The sequence below is a fragment of the Centruroides vittatus genome, unplaced genomic scaffold (genome assembly GCF_030686945.1).
Source record: "Centruroides vittatus isolate TY-2023 unplaced genomic scaffold, ASM3068694v2 contig_1213, whole genome shotgun sequence".
In the NCBI taxonomy this organism is placed as follows: Eukaryota; Metazoa; Arthropoda; class Arachnida; order Scorpiones; family Buthidae; genus Centruroides; species Centruroides vittatus.
In genome coordinates, this window is record NW_027120776.1 from 879,742 (window position 1) to 893,142 (window position 13,401).

Below are 13,401 nucleotides of genomic sequence, written 5' to 3' on the forward strand. Positions count from 1 at the left end.
TATTACTTGTATTACAGTATTTATTACTTAAAAGTGAACAGTATTATTATTAACTCTAAGTTTACATATTGTGTGTGTAACATAAATTTATGTTAATATTCTTTAATATTTTATGTTTTAATTGTAATTATTTATTTAAATAAATGTATAATTTAATTTTTAAAATGTTCCTTTTATTTATTTATTTATATATATATATATATTATATATATATATATATATATATATATATATATATTTGAATTAATTTAATTATAAAAATTGTTTTAATTAATGTGATTTGTCAAGAAATTAACACACGACATAAAAACACACCGACAAAAACGCGACACAAAGCAACATAAAAAAAAAAAAAAATAAACCAGCAACGAGTTGCACGACTTTCCCGGCGACATTGAAAATTTCACTTGTGCCATCTATTATCATATTTCAGTTTAAAAAAACCTTTTATATTTTTAACTACTATAAAATTGCAAAAAGCTTAATTTTGAGGGTAGGGATGTGTTTTAAAAACAATTGTAAACGCTAATAACGAGTAAAATCGTCATTAAGTCCTATCCTACTGGAAATACACACGACCCCATTTATCTCCCCCACCCTCTCGAGCTTTAATCACTAATATTTAATAGCATCACCATCCCCCCATGAAAAAACCCATGAAAAAACCTCCCTGCAAAATTTCAGAAATTTTCGACAAAAAGCACGGGTTTTATTAAGCTTCAAACAAGGTAAACAAACACACTAACATCCCCAGGACCCCAACACACTAACATCCATACATATAGAACCCCCCCCCAATGTTTTTTGTATTTCTCGACATTTCAAGGTTCCCTGAATCCAAAAAAATAAAAAATAAAAATCTTGCATAAACGAACAATATAAAGAAATTCAAATGCAGTAGATGTCAACAACAATTCAACAACAACAGAAAAAAATTCAAATTTAATAGAAAATAGCAGAAATTCCTAAAACGTCAATCATACAAAATGGAAGAGACAGAAAAGGCAATCTATAACAATAAAGTTCAGTCGAAAAAATAAAAATATATCTTGAAAAATCAGAACAAGAATAATTAAACAAAGCTGAAAACAATACTAATAAACACAATCCAAAAACTCGATTTTAATAAAAGCCATTGTTATAATAGAAAACTTTTACGAAGTGTTTTCTATAAAGTAATGCAATAACTCAAGCGATTCGTCCATTTGTCTTGTTAATCGTTTATTTATTTTAATTGTTTTTTAATCTTATAAATTAATTACTCCTTAACTTCGATCAATAAAATTAATCATTCTCCGAAGAAATAAAATTAAAGTTAATTGTTTTTTTTAAATGTATGTTTTATATATGAATTAAATTCGAAATTTTTCATATTTATCCTTGAAATTTTAATGATGAATTTAAACTTCTGATAATAATTCATCACTTTATAATCCTCTTATAAATTCTTGTTACTTATCTAATAATTTTGAAATAGTTAATCTCTTTGAAGATCTAATTCCATAAATCAATCAATTTTTTAAATTTATAATTAAAAAATAATTACAACATAACAATAAAAGAAAACAACAGAAATGCAATAACACAACACAACATCAAAACAAAACAATAGAAAATTAATGTAATACAACGCAGCAAAATAAAGTAGAAAGTCAATAAATACAATATGAAAACAAAACAATAGAAACTCAATGTAATACAACGCAGCAAAATAAACTAGAAAGTCAATAAATACAATATGAAAACAAAACAATAGAGACTCAATGTAATACAACACAACAAAACATAATAGAAAGTCAATAAATACAATATGAAAACAAAACAATAGAAAATTAATGTAATACAACACAGCAAAATAAAGTAGAAAGTCAATAAATACAATATGAAAACAAAACAATAGAAACTCAATGTAATACAACGCAGCAAAATAAAGTAGAAAGTCAATAAATACAATATGAAAACAAAACAATAGAAAATTAATGTAATATAACACAGCAAAACAAAATAGAAAGTCAATAAATACAATATGAAAACAAAACAATAGAAACTCAATGTAATACAACGCAGCAAAATAAAGTAGAAAGTCAATAAATACAATATGAAAACAAAACAATAGAAACTCAATGTAATACAACACAGCAAAATAAAGTAGAAAGTCAATAAATACAATATGAAAACAAAACAATAGAAACTCAATGTAATACAACACAGCAAAATAAAGTAGAAAGTCAATAAATACAATATGAAAACAAAACAATAGAAACTCAATGTAATACAACACAGCAAAATAAAGTAGAAAGTCAATAAATACAATATGAAAACAAAACAATAGAAACTCAATGTAATACAACGCAGCAAAATAAAGTAGAAAGTCAATAAATACAATATGAAAACAAAACAATAGAAACTCAATGTAATACAACACAGCAAAATAAAGTAGAAAGTCAATAAATACAATATGAAAACAAAACAATAGAAACTCAATGTAATACAACACAGCAAAATAAATAGAAAGTCAATAAATACAATATGAAAACAAAACAATAGAAACTCAATGTAATACAACACAGCAAAATAAAGTAGAAAGTCAATAAATACAATATGAAAACAAAACAATAGAAACTCAATGTAATACAACGCAGCAAAATAAAGTAGAAAGTCAATAAATACAATATGAAAACAAAACAATAGAAACTCAATGTAATACAACACAGCAAAACAAAATAGAAAGTCAATAAATACAATATGAAAACAAAACAATAGAAACTCAATGTAATACAACGCAGCAAAATAAAGTAGAAAGTCAATAAATACAATATGAAAACAAAACAATAGAAACTCAATGTAATACAACACAGCAAAATAAAGTAGAAAGTCAATAAATACAATATGAAAACAAAACAATAGAAACTCAATGTAATACAACACAGCAAAACAAAGTAGAAAGTCAATAAATACAATATGAAAACAAAACAATAGAAACTCAATGTAATACAACACAGCAAAATAAAGTAGAAAGTCAATAAATACAATATGAAAACAAAACAATAGAAACTCAATGTAATACAACACAGCAAAACATAATAGAAAGTCAATAAATACAATATGAAAACAAAACAATAGAAAATTAATGTAATACAACACAGCAAAATAAAGTAGAAAGTCAATAAATACAATATGAAAACAAAACAATAGAAACTCAATGTAATACAACACAGCAAAATAAAGTAGAAAGTCAATAAATACAATATGAAAACAAAACAATAGAAACTCAATGTAATACAACACAGCAAAATAAAGTAGAAAGTCAATAAATACAATATGAAAACAAAACAATAGAAACTCAATGTAATACAACACAGCAAAATAAAGTAGAAAGTCAATAAATACAATATGAAAACAAAACAATAGAAACTCAATGTAATACAACACAGCAAAATAAAGTAGAAAGTCAATAAATACAATATGAAAACAAAACAATAGAAACTCAATGTAATACAACACAGCAAAATAAAGTAGAAAGTCAATAAATACAATATGAAAACAAAACAATAGAAACTCAATGTAATACAACACAGCAAAATAAAGTAGAAAGTCAATAAATACAATATGAAAACAAAACAATAGAAACTCAATGTAATACAACACAGCAAAATAAAGTAGAAAGTCAATAAATACAATATGAAAACAAAACAATAGAAACTCAATGTAATACAACACAGCAAAATAAAGTAGAAAGTCAATAAATACAATATGAAAACAAAACAATAGAAACTCAATGTAATACAACACAGCAAAATAAAGTAGAAAGTCAATAAATACAATATGAAAACAAAACAATAGAAACTCAATGTAATACAACACAGCAAAATAAAGTAGAAAGTCAATAAATACAATATGAAAACAAAACAATAGAAACTCAATGTAATACAACACAGCAAAATAAAGTAGAAAGTCAATAAATACAATATGAAAACAAAACAATAGAAACTCAATGTAATACAACACAGCAAAATAAAGTAGAAAGTCAATAAATACAATATGAAAACAAAACAATAGAAACTCAATGTAATACAACGCAGCAAAATAAAGTAGAAAGTCAATAAATACAATATGAAAACAAAACAATAGAAACTCAATGTAATACAACACAGCAAAACAAAATAGAAAGTCAATAAATACAATATGAAAACAAAACAATAGAAACTCAATGTAATACAACGCAGCAAAATAAAGTAGAAAGTCAATAAATACAATATGAAAACAAAACAATAGAAACTCAATGTAATACAACACAGCAAAATAAAGTAGAAAGTCAATAAATACAATATGAAAACAAAACAATAGAAACTCAATGTAATACAACACAGCAAAATAAAGTAGAAAGTCAATAAATACAATATGAAAACAAAACAATAGAAACTCAATGTAATACAACACAGCAAAATAAAGTAGAAAGTCAATAAATACAATATGAAAACAAAACAATAGAAACTCAATGTAATACAACACAGCAAAATAAAGTAGAAAGTCAATAAATACAATATGAAAACAAAACAATAGAAACTCAATGTAATACAACACAGCAAAATAAAGTAGAAAGTCAATAAATACAATATGAAAACAAAACAATAGAAACTCAATGTAATACAACACAGCAAAATAAAGTAGAAAGTCAATAAATACAATATGAAAACAAAACAATAGAAACTCAATGTAATACAACACAGCAAAATAAAGTAGAAAGTCAATAAATACAATATGAAAACAAAACAATAGAAACTCAATGTAATACAACACAGCAAAATAAAGTAGAAAGTCAATAAATACAATATGAAAACAAAACAATAGAAACTCAATGTAATACAACACAGCAAAATAAAGTAGAAAGTCAATAAATACAATATGAAAACAAAACAATAGAAACTCAATGTAATACAACACAGCAAAATAAAGTAGAAAGTCAATAAATACAATATGAAAACAAAACAATAGAAACTCAATGTAATACAACACAGCAAAATAAAGTAGAAAGTCAATAAATACAATATGAAAACAAAACAATAGAAACTCAATGTAATACAACGCAGCAAAATAAAGTAGAAAGTCAATAAATACAATATGAAAACAAAACAATAGAAACTCAATGTAATACAACACAGCAAAATAAAGTAGAAAGTCAATAAATACAATATGAAAACAAAACAATAGAAACTCAATGTAATACAACGCAGCAAAATAAAGTAGAAAGTCAATAAATACAATATGAAAACAAAACAATAGAAACTCAATGTAATACAACACAGCAAAATAAAGTAGAAAGTCAATAAATACAATATGAAAACAAAACAATAGAAACTCAATGTAATACAACACAGCAAAACATAATAGAAAGTCAATAAATACAATATGAAAACAAAACAATAGAAACTCAATGTAATACAACGCAGCAAAATAAAGTAGAAAGTCAATAAATACAATATGAAAACAAAACAATAGAAAATCAATGTAATACAACACAGCAAAACAAAATAGAAAGTCAATAAATACAATATGAAAACAAAACAATAGAAACTCAATGTAATACAACGCAGCAAAATAAAGTAGAAAGTCAATAAATACAATATGAAAACAAAACAATAGAAACTCAATGTAATACAACACAGCAAAATAAAGTAGAAAGTCAATAACAAAAACGAAATTCGACACAAACAACACAACGTGAAAACAAAACAATAGAAATTCAATAAAACAATAACACAAGGTGGAAACTAAACAATATAAAGTCAATAAAACACAACACAACATCACAACAAAATAACAGAAACAGAACACAACACAACACAGCACAACAATTTATAATTAGATTAATAAATACTTTTGTATATAAAATAATTTTTCCTTTAAAAATTTAATTTAAGTTTAATGGAACATAAAAAGTGCTTCTATTTAGAGATGTCCGTTGTTGAGAAGTGTCATCATATTTTTTAATTTACATAAAGTCTTCCAGAAAAAATATTCAGTTTTCAAGATTAAATTCCTAAAAAAAAATGTGAAAATTTAAGATAAATTGCTGTAATTTCCTGTGTATAACCCGCGGGTTATCCATGCTTTAAAGCCAATTTGAATGAAGATGCAGGTTTTGTACTCTAGCAAATTTTTGCCCGTTATATGCAGGAAATTCTGTTAATTCAATAAATATAAACTTGAATCTACTAAAATTAATTTTTTATTGATTGTAATTAATTCCTTATTAATAGAATCTAACCTCCAAACAGCGGCTGTTTGTCAGGAACGTTTCTGAACAAAATTTCATACAAATTGACCTCACAACAACGACCATTTTTAACGTTTCTGTTTGTGTCCGTTGTTGAGAGGTTTGGCTGTATTAATTATAACTTAATTAATCTAATTATTATATATTACACTTTATTAACATTTATAAATATTTACAGAAAAGACAAATCTGAATTTTTTAATGTAGGATTAAATATGAATCATTGACTTTTATCAAGTTGTAATTTTTATTTTTATAATTAAAGAGTAAGATTTAAAAGTCACACGTTCAGATAATTAGTTTTGTAGGATTAAGAAGTAATCATTCAATTCTCTAAGGGATTTGAATTGAATTTATATAGTAATTACTGCTTAATTAGAACTTATTTTTCTGTTATTTCCCGATAAATTCGTCCAAAATTAGCTTATAACTACATTATTATTACTTTTAAAATTTCCCATGTAATATTACGTCAAAACTTTGGAGTTAAATGCAATTAGCAAGGAGAATTGAATGCAATTAGCAAGGAGAATTGAATGCAATTAGCAAGTAAGAATTGAATGCAATTAGCAAGTAAGAATTGAATGCAATTAGCAAGGAGAATTGAATGCAATTAACAATAAGAATTGAATGCAATTAGCAAGTAAGAATTGAATGCAATTAGCAAGTAAGAATTGAATGCAATTAGCAAGTAAAAATTGAATGCAATTAGCCAATAAGAGTTGAATGCAAGCAAGGAGAATTGAATGCAATTAACAATAAAGAATTGAATGCAATTAGCAAGTAAGAATTGAATGCAATTAGACAGTAAGAATTGAATGCAATTTGCCAGTAAGAGTTGAATGCAATTAGCAAGGAAGAATTGAATGCAATCAGTACGGAGAATTAAAATGTAATTAATAAGGAAGAATTAGATGTAATTAATAAGGACAAGTTATAAAGAGGAAACAAATGCAATAAATAAAATAATTCAGAAGAAGTATTGTAAAATTAAAGAAAATTTAGAGCAACATCTTAAATTTTTTCTGAATTATTGGAGAAAATAATTCAATAATTTATTTCTTCAATTATTTTCTTAGAAAAATTTAACAAATCTGGAGAAAAATTTAGATTTATTTTAAAACTTAACTATATTTAATTTTCCAAATAAGTGTGATTAAATATAAGTAGCAAGGAAGAGTTAAATGGGATTAACTTCTTTTATAATTAATTAAATGATTTTCAATTTCAACTTTAAATATCCAAAAGACGAATTGACATTTTGGCAATTTCCTCTTTTATAAATATATTTTTAAAACTTACAGAACCAATTATTTAACACAAAATATCACGGGTAACGAATATAAAATACAAAAAATTTATTCTTAATTTAAATTTATGTTAATTTAATTCAAAGTTTTTCAATGGTGGCCTTTTGCTTTATTATAATTAAACAGAAAATTAAAACATTTAAGTTTTGTTATGTGCGTATTGTGTGTGAGTAACGCGATTTTGTTTACCAATTTATTGGTGGTTCATTCCAGTTTACCTTCTTTAAAGCTTAATAAAATCAATGCTTTTTGTCGAAAATTTATGAAATTGAGCAGGAAGGCTTGTTTATTAGGTGAATTGATCCTAGTAAATTTTAGTAGTTTAAGGTCAATGGGTTGGGGAGATAAAGAGGGTCGCGTGTCGTATCTCCGGAAGGGTCGGACGTTTACTCGTTATTAGCATTTATAATTTTTTTTTATAAAACCCATCCCTGACCTCAAAATTAAGGTTCTTGCTATTTTATAATAGTTAAAAATAAATTTTAAAAGTTTTCAATAAAATATAACAGATGGCGCCACACACGCAGTTTTAAATATTGCCAGGAAAGTTAAGCAACTCGTTGATGAATTTTTTTTTATGATTGTATTTATATTATTTTTATATGTCACAGTTTATATGTAGTTCATGCCAGTTTATGCCACAATTTATTTCTGGTTTATGCCAGTTTATGTCACAATTTATGCCACAGTTTATGTCACAGTTGTTCTTTTATTCCCAACAAAAACTGGTATATTTTCTGACATTTCGGATATTTTCTTTACGACAGAATCTTTCAGAAAATCGTGTTTTTGACATTTATCTCCGACATTCTGAAGTATTCAACTGCACGACATTAAGCATAAAAAAATACAAATAATGTGTAATGTCGAAATGCCAACATTTTACACATGATTAATTGCATTTCATGCGAAAAATTTATTATAAAATTTAATTAAAAATAATTACTTTTCCTCAATAAAAAAAGATTAAAAAATTGTAATGATTAATTTAATAAATTCAAAATATTTATTATAATTAATCAAAAATAAGAAGAAAATAATTTATTTTTTTTAATTGTAACGTTTAAGTTAATTATTATTACTATTATTATTAAAAATTATTTCACTTAAAAAAATAATTATATATATTTTAATTATATGTATTAAATTTATGTTGGATTTTAATGTTTAATTGGCGTATGAGGCTTATTTCTGGTCTTTTTTTTTCTAGAAATTTTGTAATTATTGTAGAATTCCTATATTAAATTAGTCCTAGAAGGATCCTATACAGTATATTATATATATTATTTATCCTGTATCCTATATCAGTTCAGCCTATATTCTTTAGGATTCACTTTCAGAATCCTTATGGATTTCTCTATCGTAAGAATCCTGTAATTATTGTAGGATTCTTATATTGTATTAAGATCCTGTATAGTATATTCTGTATATCCTGTATTAGTACAACCTATATCCTGTAGGATCCTCTTTCAGAATCCTGTATATATCTTACATTCCTATATCTGTGTATCCTGCATTGGTACAACCTGTACTCTGTAGGATTTTAGTACAGAATCTTATATTCGATATTCTGTATTGCAGGATTTATATATTGTATTGGGAATGATTGAATTAGAATCCTACAGAATCCTGAAATGAAACAAATAATTGTAAAATAAAGATTATTATTAGAAATTAATAGGAGTTAAAACTGTGTTAATAATAATCCTAAATAAGTTTCATTAAATATACAAATAAAAGGAAATGAAAAATAGAATAATAGGATTTTTATTATTATAGGCAACTGATAATAATCGTAAATTAGAATAAAATGCAAGTAATAACTGTAAAATAAGTACTTTCTTTGTCCTGTGGGCAATAAGAAAGACTTTATTTGAATGGTCACTTATCTATGGGTTTGTTGAGGCCCATAATTTGTGGGTGACGAGAGACGGGGTCCAATATATCTAGGAAGACGACCTCAAAATATTCTTAGGTTTTTCGACCGCCCGGATTCGAACCCGGATCCTCCAAAGGATGCCATGTAAGCAACTAAATAGGAAAGCAGGACTATTATTATTATAAAAAAAAACCTAATAATAATCCTAATATAAGATCCTGAAAAGAAGAAGACGCGAGTATTGCAAGAAATAATAGAATATAATAGTGTTATATTTAACTTTTAACGCTGGTGATTAGAAATTTCTCTTTTCAACATGGAAAATTGTAATTCCCTAACACGTCAGTAAATTGACAGGATTAATTACATGAGTGATTTTCCTGCTTTCAGGCTGAAAGATGTCATTACTTGATAAACGTGTTTGCCAAAATTGATTCTTTAAACTGAAAATACAGCTTGAAATTTATCTCCTAGGCACCAGGCAAGGAACCGAACCAACGACTTCAGGTTCCATTTAGGAGTACTAATTAAGAATATCGCTTCCAACTAATCATTTTGTTGGTTTTTCAATTTATAACCGAACCCATAAACTTCAGTTAAAATAATACTTGAGTCTTCGTTCGGTTCTATTCAGGAGCAAACATTACTTGGGCCTAGTCTCGAGTTATATGAGTAGCAACACGATATGTGTGCTTACTAGGCGTTCTGGATGGAACCGAACCTACGATTTCTGAAGTGTATTGGGTTTAAATCCGATTCGGGAATGGATTACTTCATCCTTATATCGCCTTTCTATACTGATTTAATAATAATAAGATGGTAAACGAACCAACGACATGATGTTATATAAATTAACTTCTGTCCTGGGTTCGGCCCAATTCATCGATATTTATATTTCGGTATTTAAAAGCCTCCTATATTTAGAAGGCTTATTTATTTACCAATGTTCTTAGAAAAAAACTAAACTTTTCATCTTCATTTCCAAATCTTTGAGCGCAAAATTCGTTGAAAAAAAAATCTCAAATTGAAAAAATGCAAAATAGACACACAAAATTTACTAAAAATACCAAAATAAGTGAACAAAATTTAATAGAAATGGCAAAAAAAGCCAAAAAAACTTATTAAATGTTGAAAAATCAGCAAAAAAAGGGGAAATAAGTGCGCAAAAATCATTAAAAAGAAAAAAATAAATGAGAAAAAAATCAGCAAAAAGGGGAATAAATGCACAAAAAATCACTAGAAAGGTAAACACAGAATGTGCGAAATTCATAAAAGTGCATTTATTTTGCGTTTTTTAATGAATAAACAAAAATAAATAAACCAAAATAAGTGCACAAACTTCATTCAAAATGCCCCCCCTAAAACAGAAATCTTCAAACATAAAAATTACAAAACGAAGTGAAGACTTTAGTTACTTTACAGAAACTTTTCTAATTGTTTATGGACTTCTTATAAACAGTTTATGACAAAAATAATCTATTATAAAACTTTGTTGCCACATTCAATACAATAAATCTTCTACAAAGTTGCTTACACACCAGCATTTATATAAAAGCCTATTGTAAGAAGTTCTTTGAAATAATGGACGGAAAAAAATAAAAATAGAATTTAACAAAACGAAACTGTTATAAAACACGACAGAAAAAAATTACCAAAATACTTTTTTTTAATGAAAAATCAAGATTCTTTGTCACATAGAATCAATAAAGAACGAATGAGAAAAGTAAATTTTTAAGTTTATAGAAGCATTAAATCGGTGTTTTACTTTATGTATATAGAGGGGAAGGTGTTTTACTTTCCCCTCTATATACATAATTTGCGGGGAATATGTATATAGACGGGAAGGTGTTTTACTTTATGTATATAGAGGGGAAGGTGTTTCACTTTATGTATATAGAGGGGAAGGTGTTTTACTTTATGTATATAGAGGGGAAGGTGTTTTACTTTATGTATATAGAGGGGAAGGTGTTTTACTTTATGTATATAGAGGGGAAGGTGTTTTACTTTATGTATTTAGAGAATAAATATGGCAATCGGTCAAAAATTTTCAGTTTTGGACTTGAAACGTCCAGAAATTCAAAAATGTGAGGATATTTTCTATATATGTTAGTATGTGTATGTGGGGGCATGATTTTGTTCACCCACTTCGAATGTTAATAACTCACGTGCCCTTTGTCAGAAATTTCTGAAATTTTGCAGGAGGGTTTGCGTGTTAGAAACATTGATACTACTAAATTTTGGTGGTAAAGGTCGAGAGGGTGGGGAGATAGGAGAGGTCAGCCAATTTAGAGTGGGGTCGAACTTAAAGAAAGATGTTACTCGTTATTAACATTTTCATCTTTTTGTAAAACTCGTCTCTATACTCAAAATTAATCTTTTTGCCATTTTTAAATAATTAATAAAACCTCATAACAGATGGCGCTATACACAATTTTAACTTTTTTTTTCGCCGGGAAAGTTACGAAACTCGTTACGAGAATTTTTTTAAAGTTAAACGTATTTAAAATGCTTATTTTTATGTTTTAATTATTTAAAAATGTAGATATTATAAAATTTTTTATGAAATCAATATTGAGTTTATTATAAAAAAATTACTTTTTTGGAGTGATTTTAAGGAATTCTTTCTCTAAATCTGAACAAAAGTTTCTGTGTTTCACTTCCAGACTAAAGTTTTTTTTGAAGTGGTTGCTATTTTTATATGTCTCTTGTGAGTTTTTTCTTTGCTAAGAGGAAATCTTACCCTTTTTTAAATCTAAAAACTTTATATTTTTCCCAACATACTTGATTTCCATCCTTAAATCAGAGAGTATACTTGCGTAGGAATTACAGAAAATCCTTCTATTTGGTGAATTTTTAAAAAAATTTTTCCAGTTTTTAAATGTTTTCTGTAAATGTTCTGTCTAATCTTTCTGTGTAAACAGAATGTACAGGCTTAGTTTACTAAATCATCAAACTTAGAAGCTAGAATAGTGCTTAAGTCAACTTAAAAATGTGTTTTTCCTTTTTTATTTTAAGTAATGTTGGATATATTGTGAAATTTGGGTTTATTTTCGAGTATTTTCTATAAAATTTACCAAATTTCGCCTTTTGAACTATACATATTCAGTACAGTTTATTAAATTATAGCATTTAAGAAACGAGAATAGAGCTTGAGTGCTTTAAGTTCCCTTCAAAAATTAAGTTTTTGAAGTGATGTAGGAACTTTTTAAAGGATATTTTGTTAATTTTGTGTATTTTTCTGTAAATTCTTGTCAAATTTCACTCTTTGTACTTCATCTATTCAGCTTGAAGCGAGAAAACAGCATAAGTACAGTACTTAAGCTCCAACAACGCTTGAAATGATGGATTTTTATTGGTTCCCTAGCAAATTTCGTATTTCTGAACCGCCCTTTTGTTTTATTGCTGTCTTTTAACATCGTACCACTAACGTTATCGACTTGAATCTCTGAGTCATCGCGTTTTGAAGTGGTGCAACGTATACTTGAACTGCACCATTTCGAAATGTAGATAAATTAGGAAATCTGAATTTGCATTTTCTAGATTTATTTTCCATAAAAATAAGACTTAAAAATAATTTCTAGTGGGCCTACGGAGCAATTTGTACGTTTCAAATTCCTCTATGGAATAAAAATGCTTGCAGTTTCACTGCGAATATCCAGGGGCTCCAGACATGGTCCAAACTTAAATTTCCATTTTCTTAATACGGTAACGAGTTTATAAAAGATTGGCTTGGGTCCACCTATTGGTGAGGGCCTCAGGCGATTGGACTTTTCGCCCATAGGATAATGCACCACTGCATTAAGATGAATGCAATATATCAAACGATCGCTGAAAGGAATCTGAGATATGGTTGTTGTATGGAAGATTACATTGAAAAATATTCAATTTAATAGCAGATATTATATTAATATCTTTCAAGAGCTTTTACGTGTCAA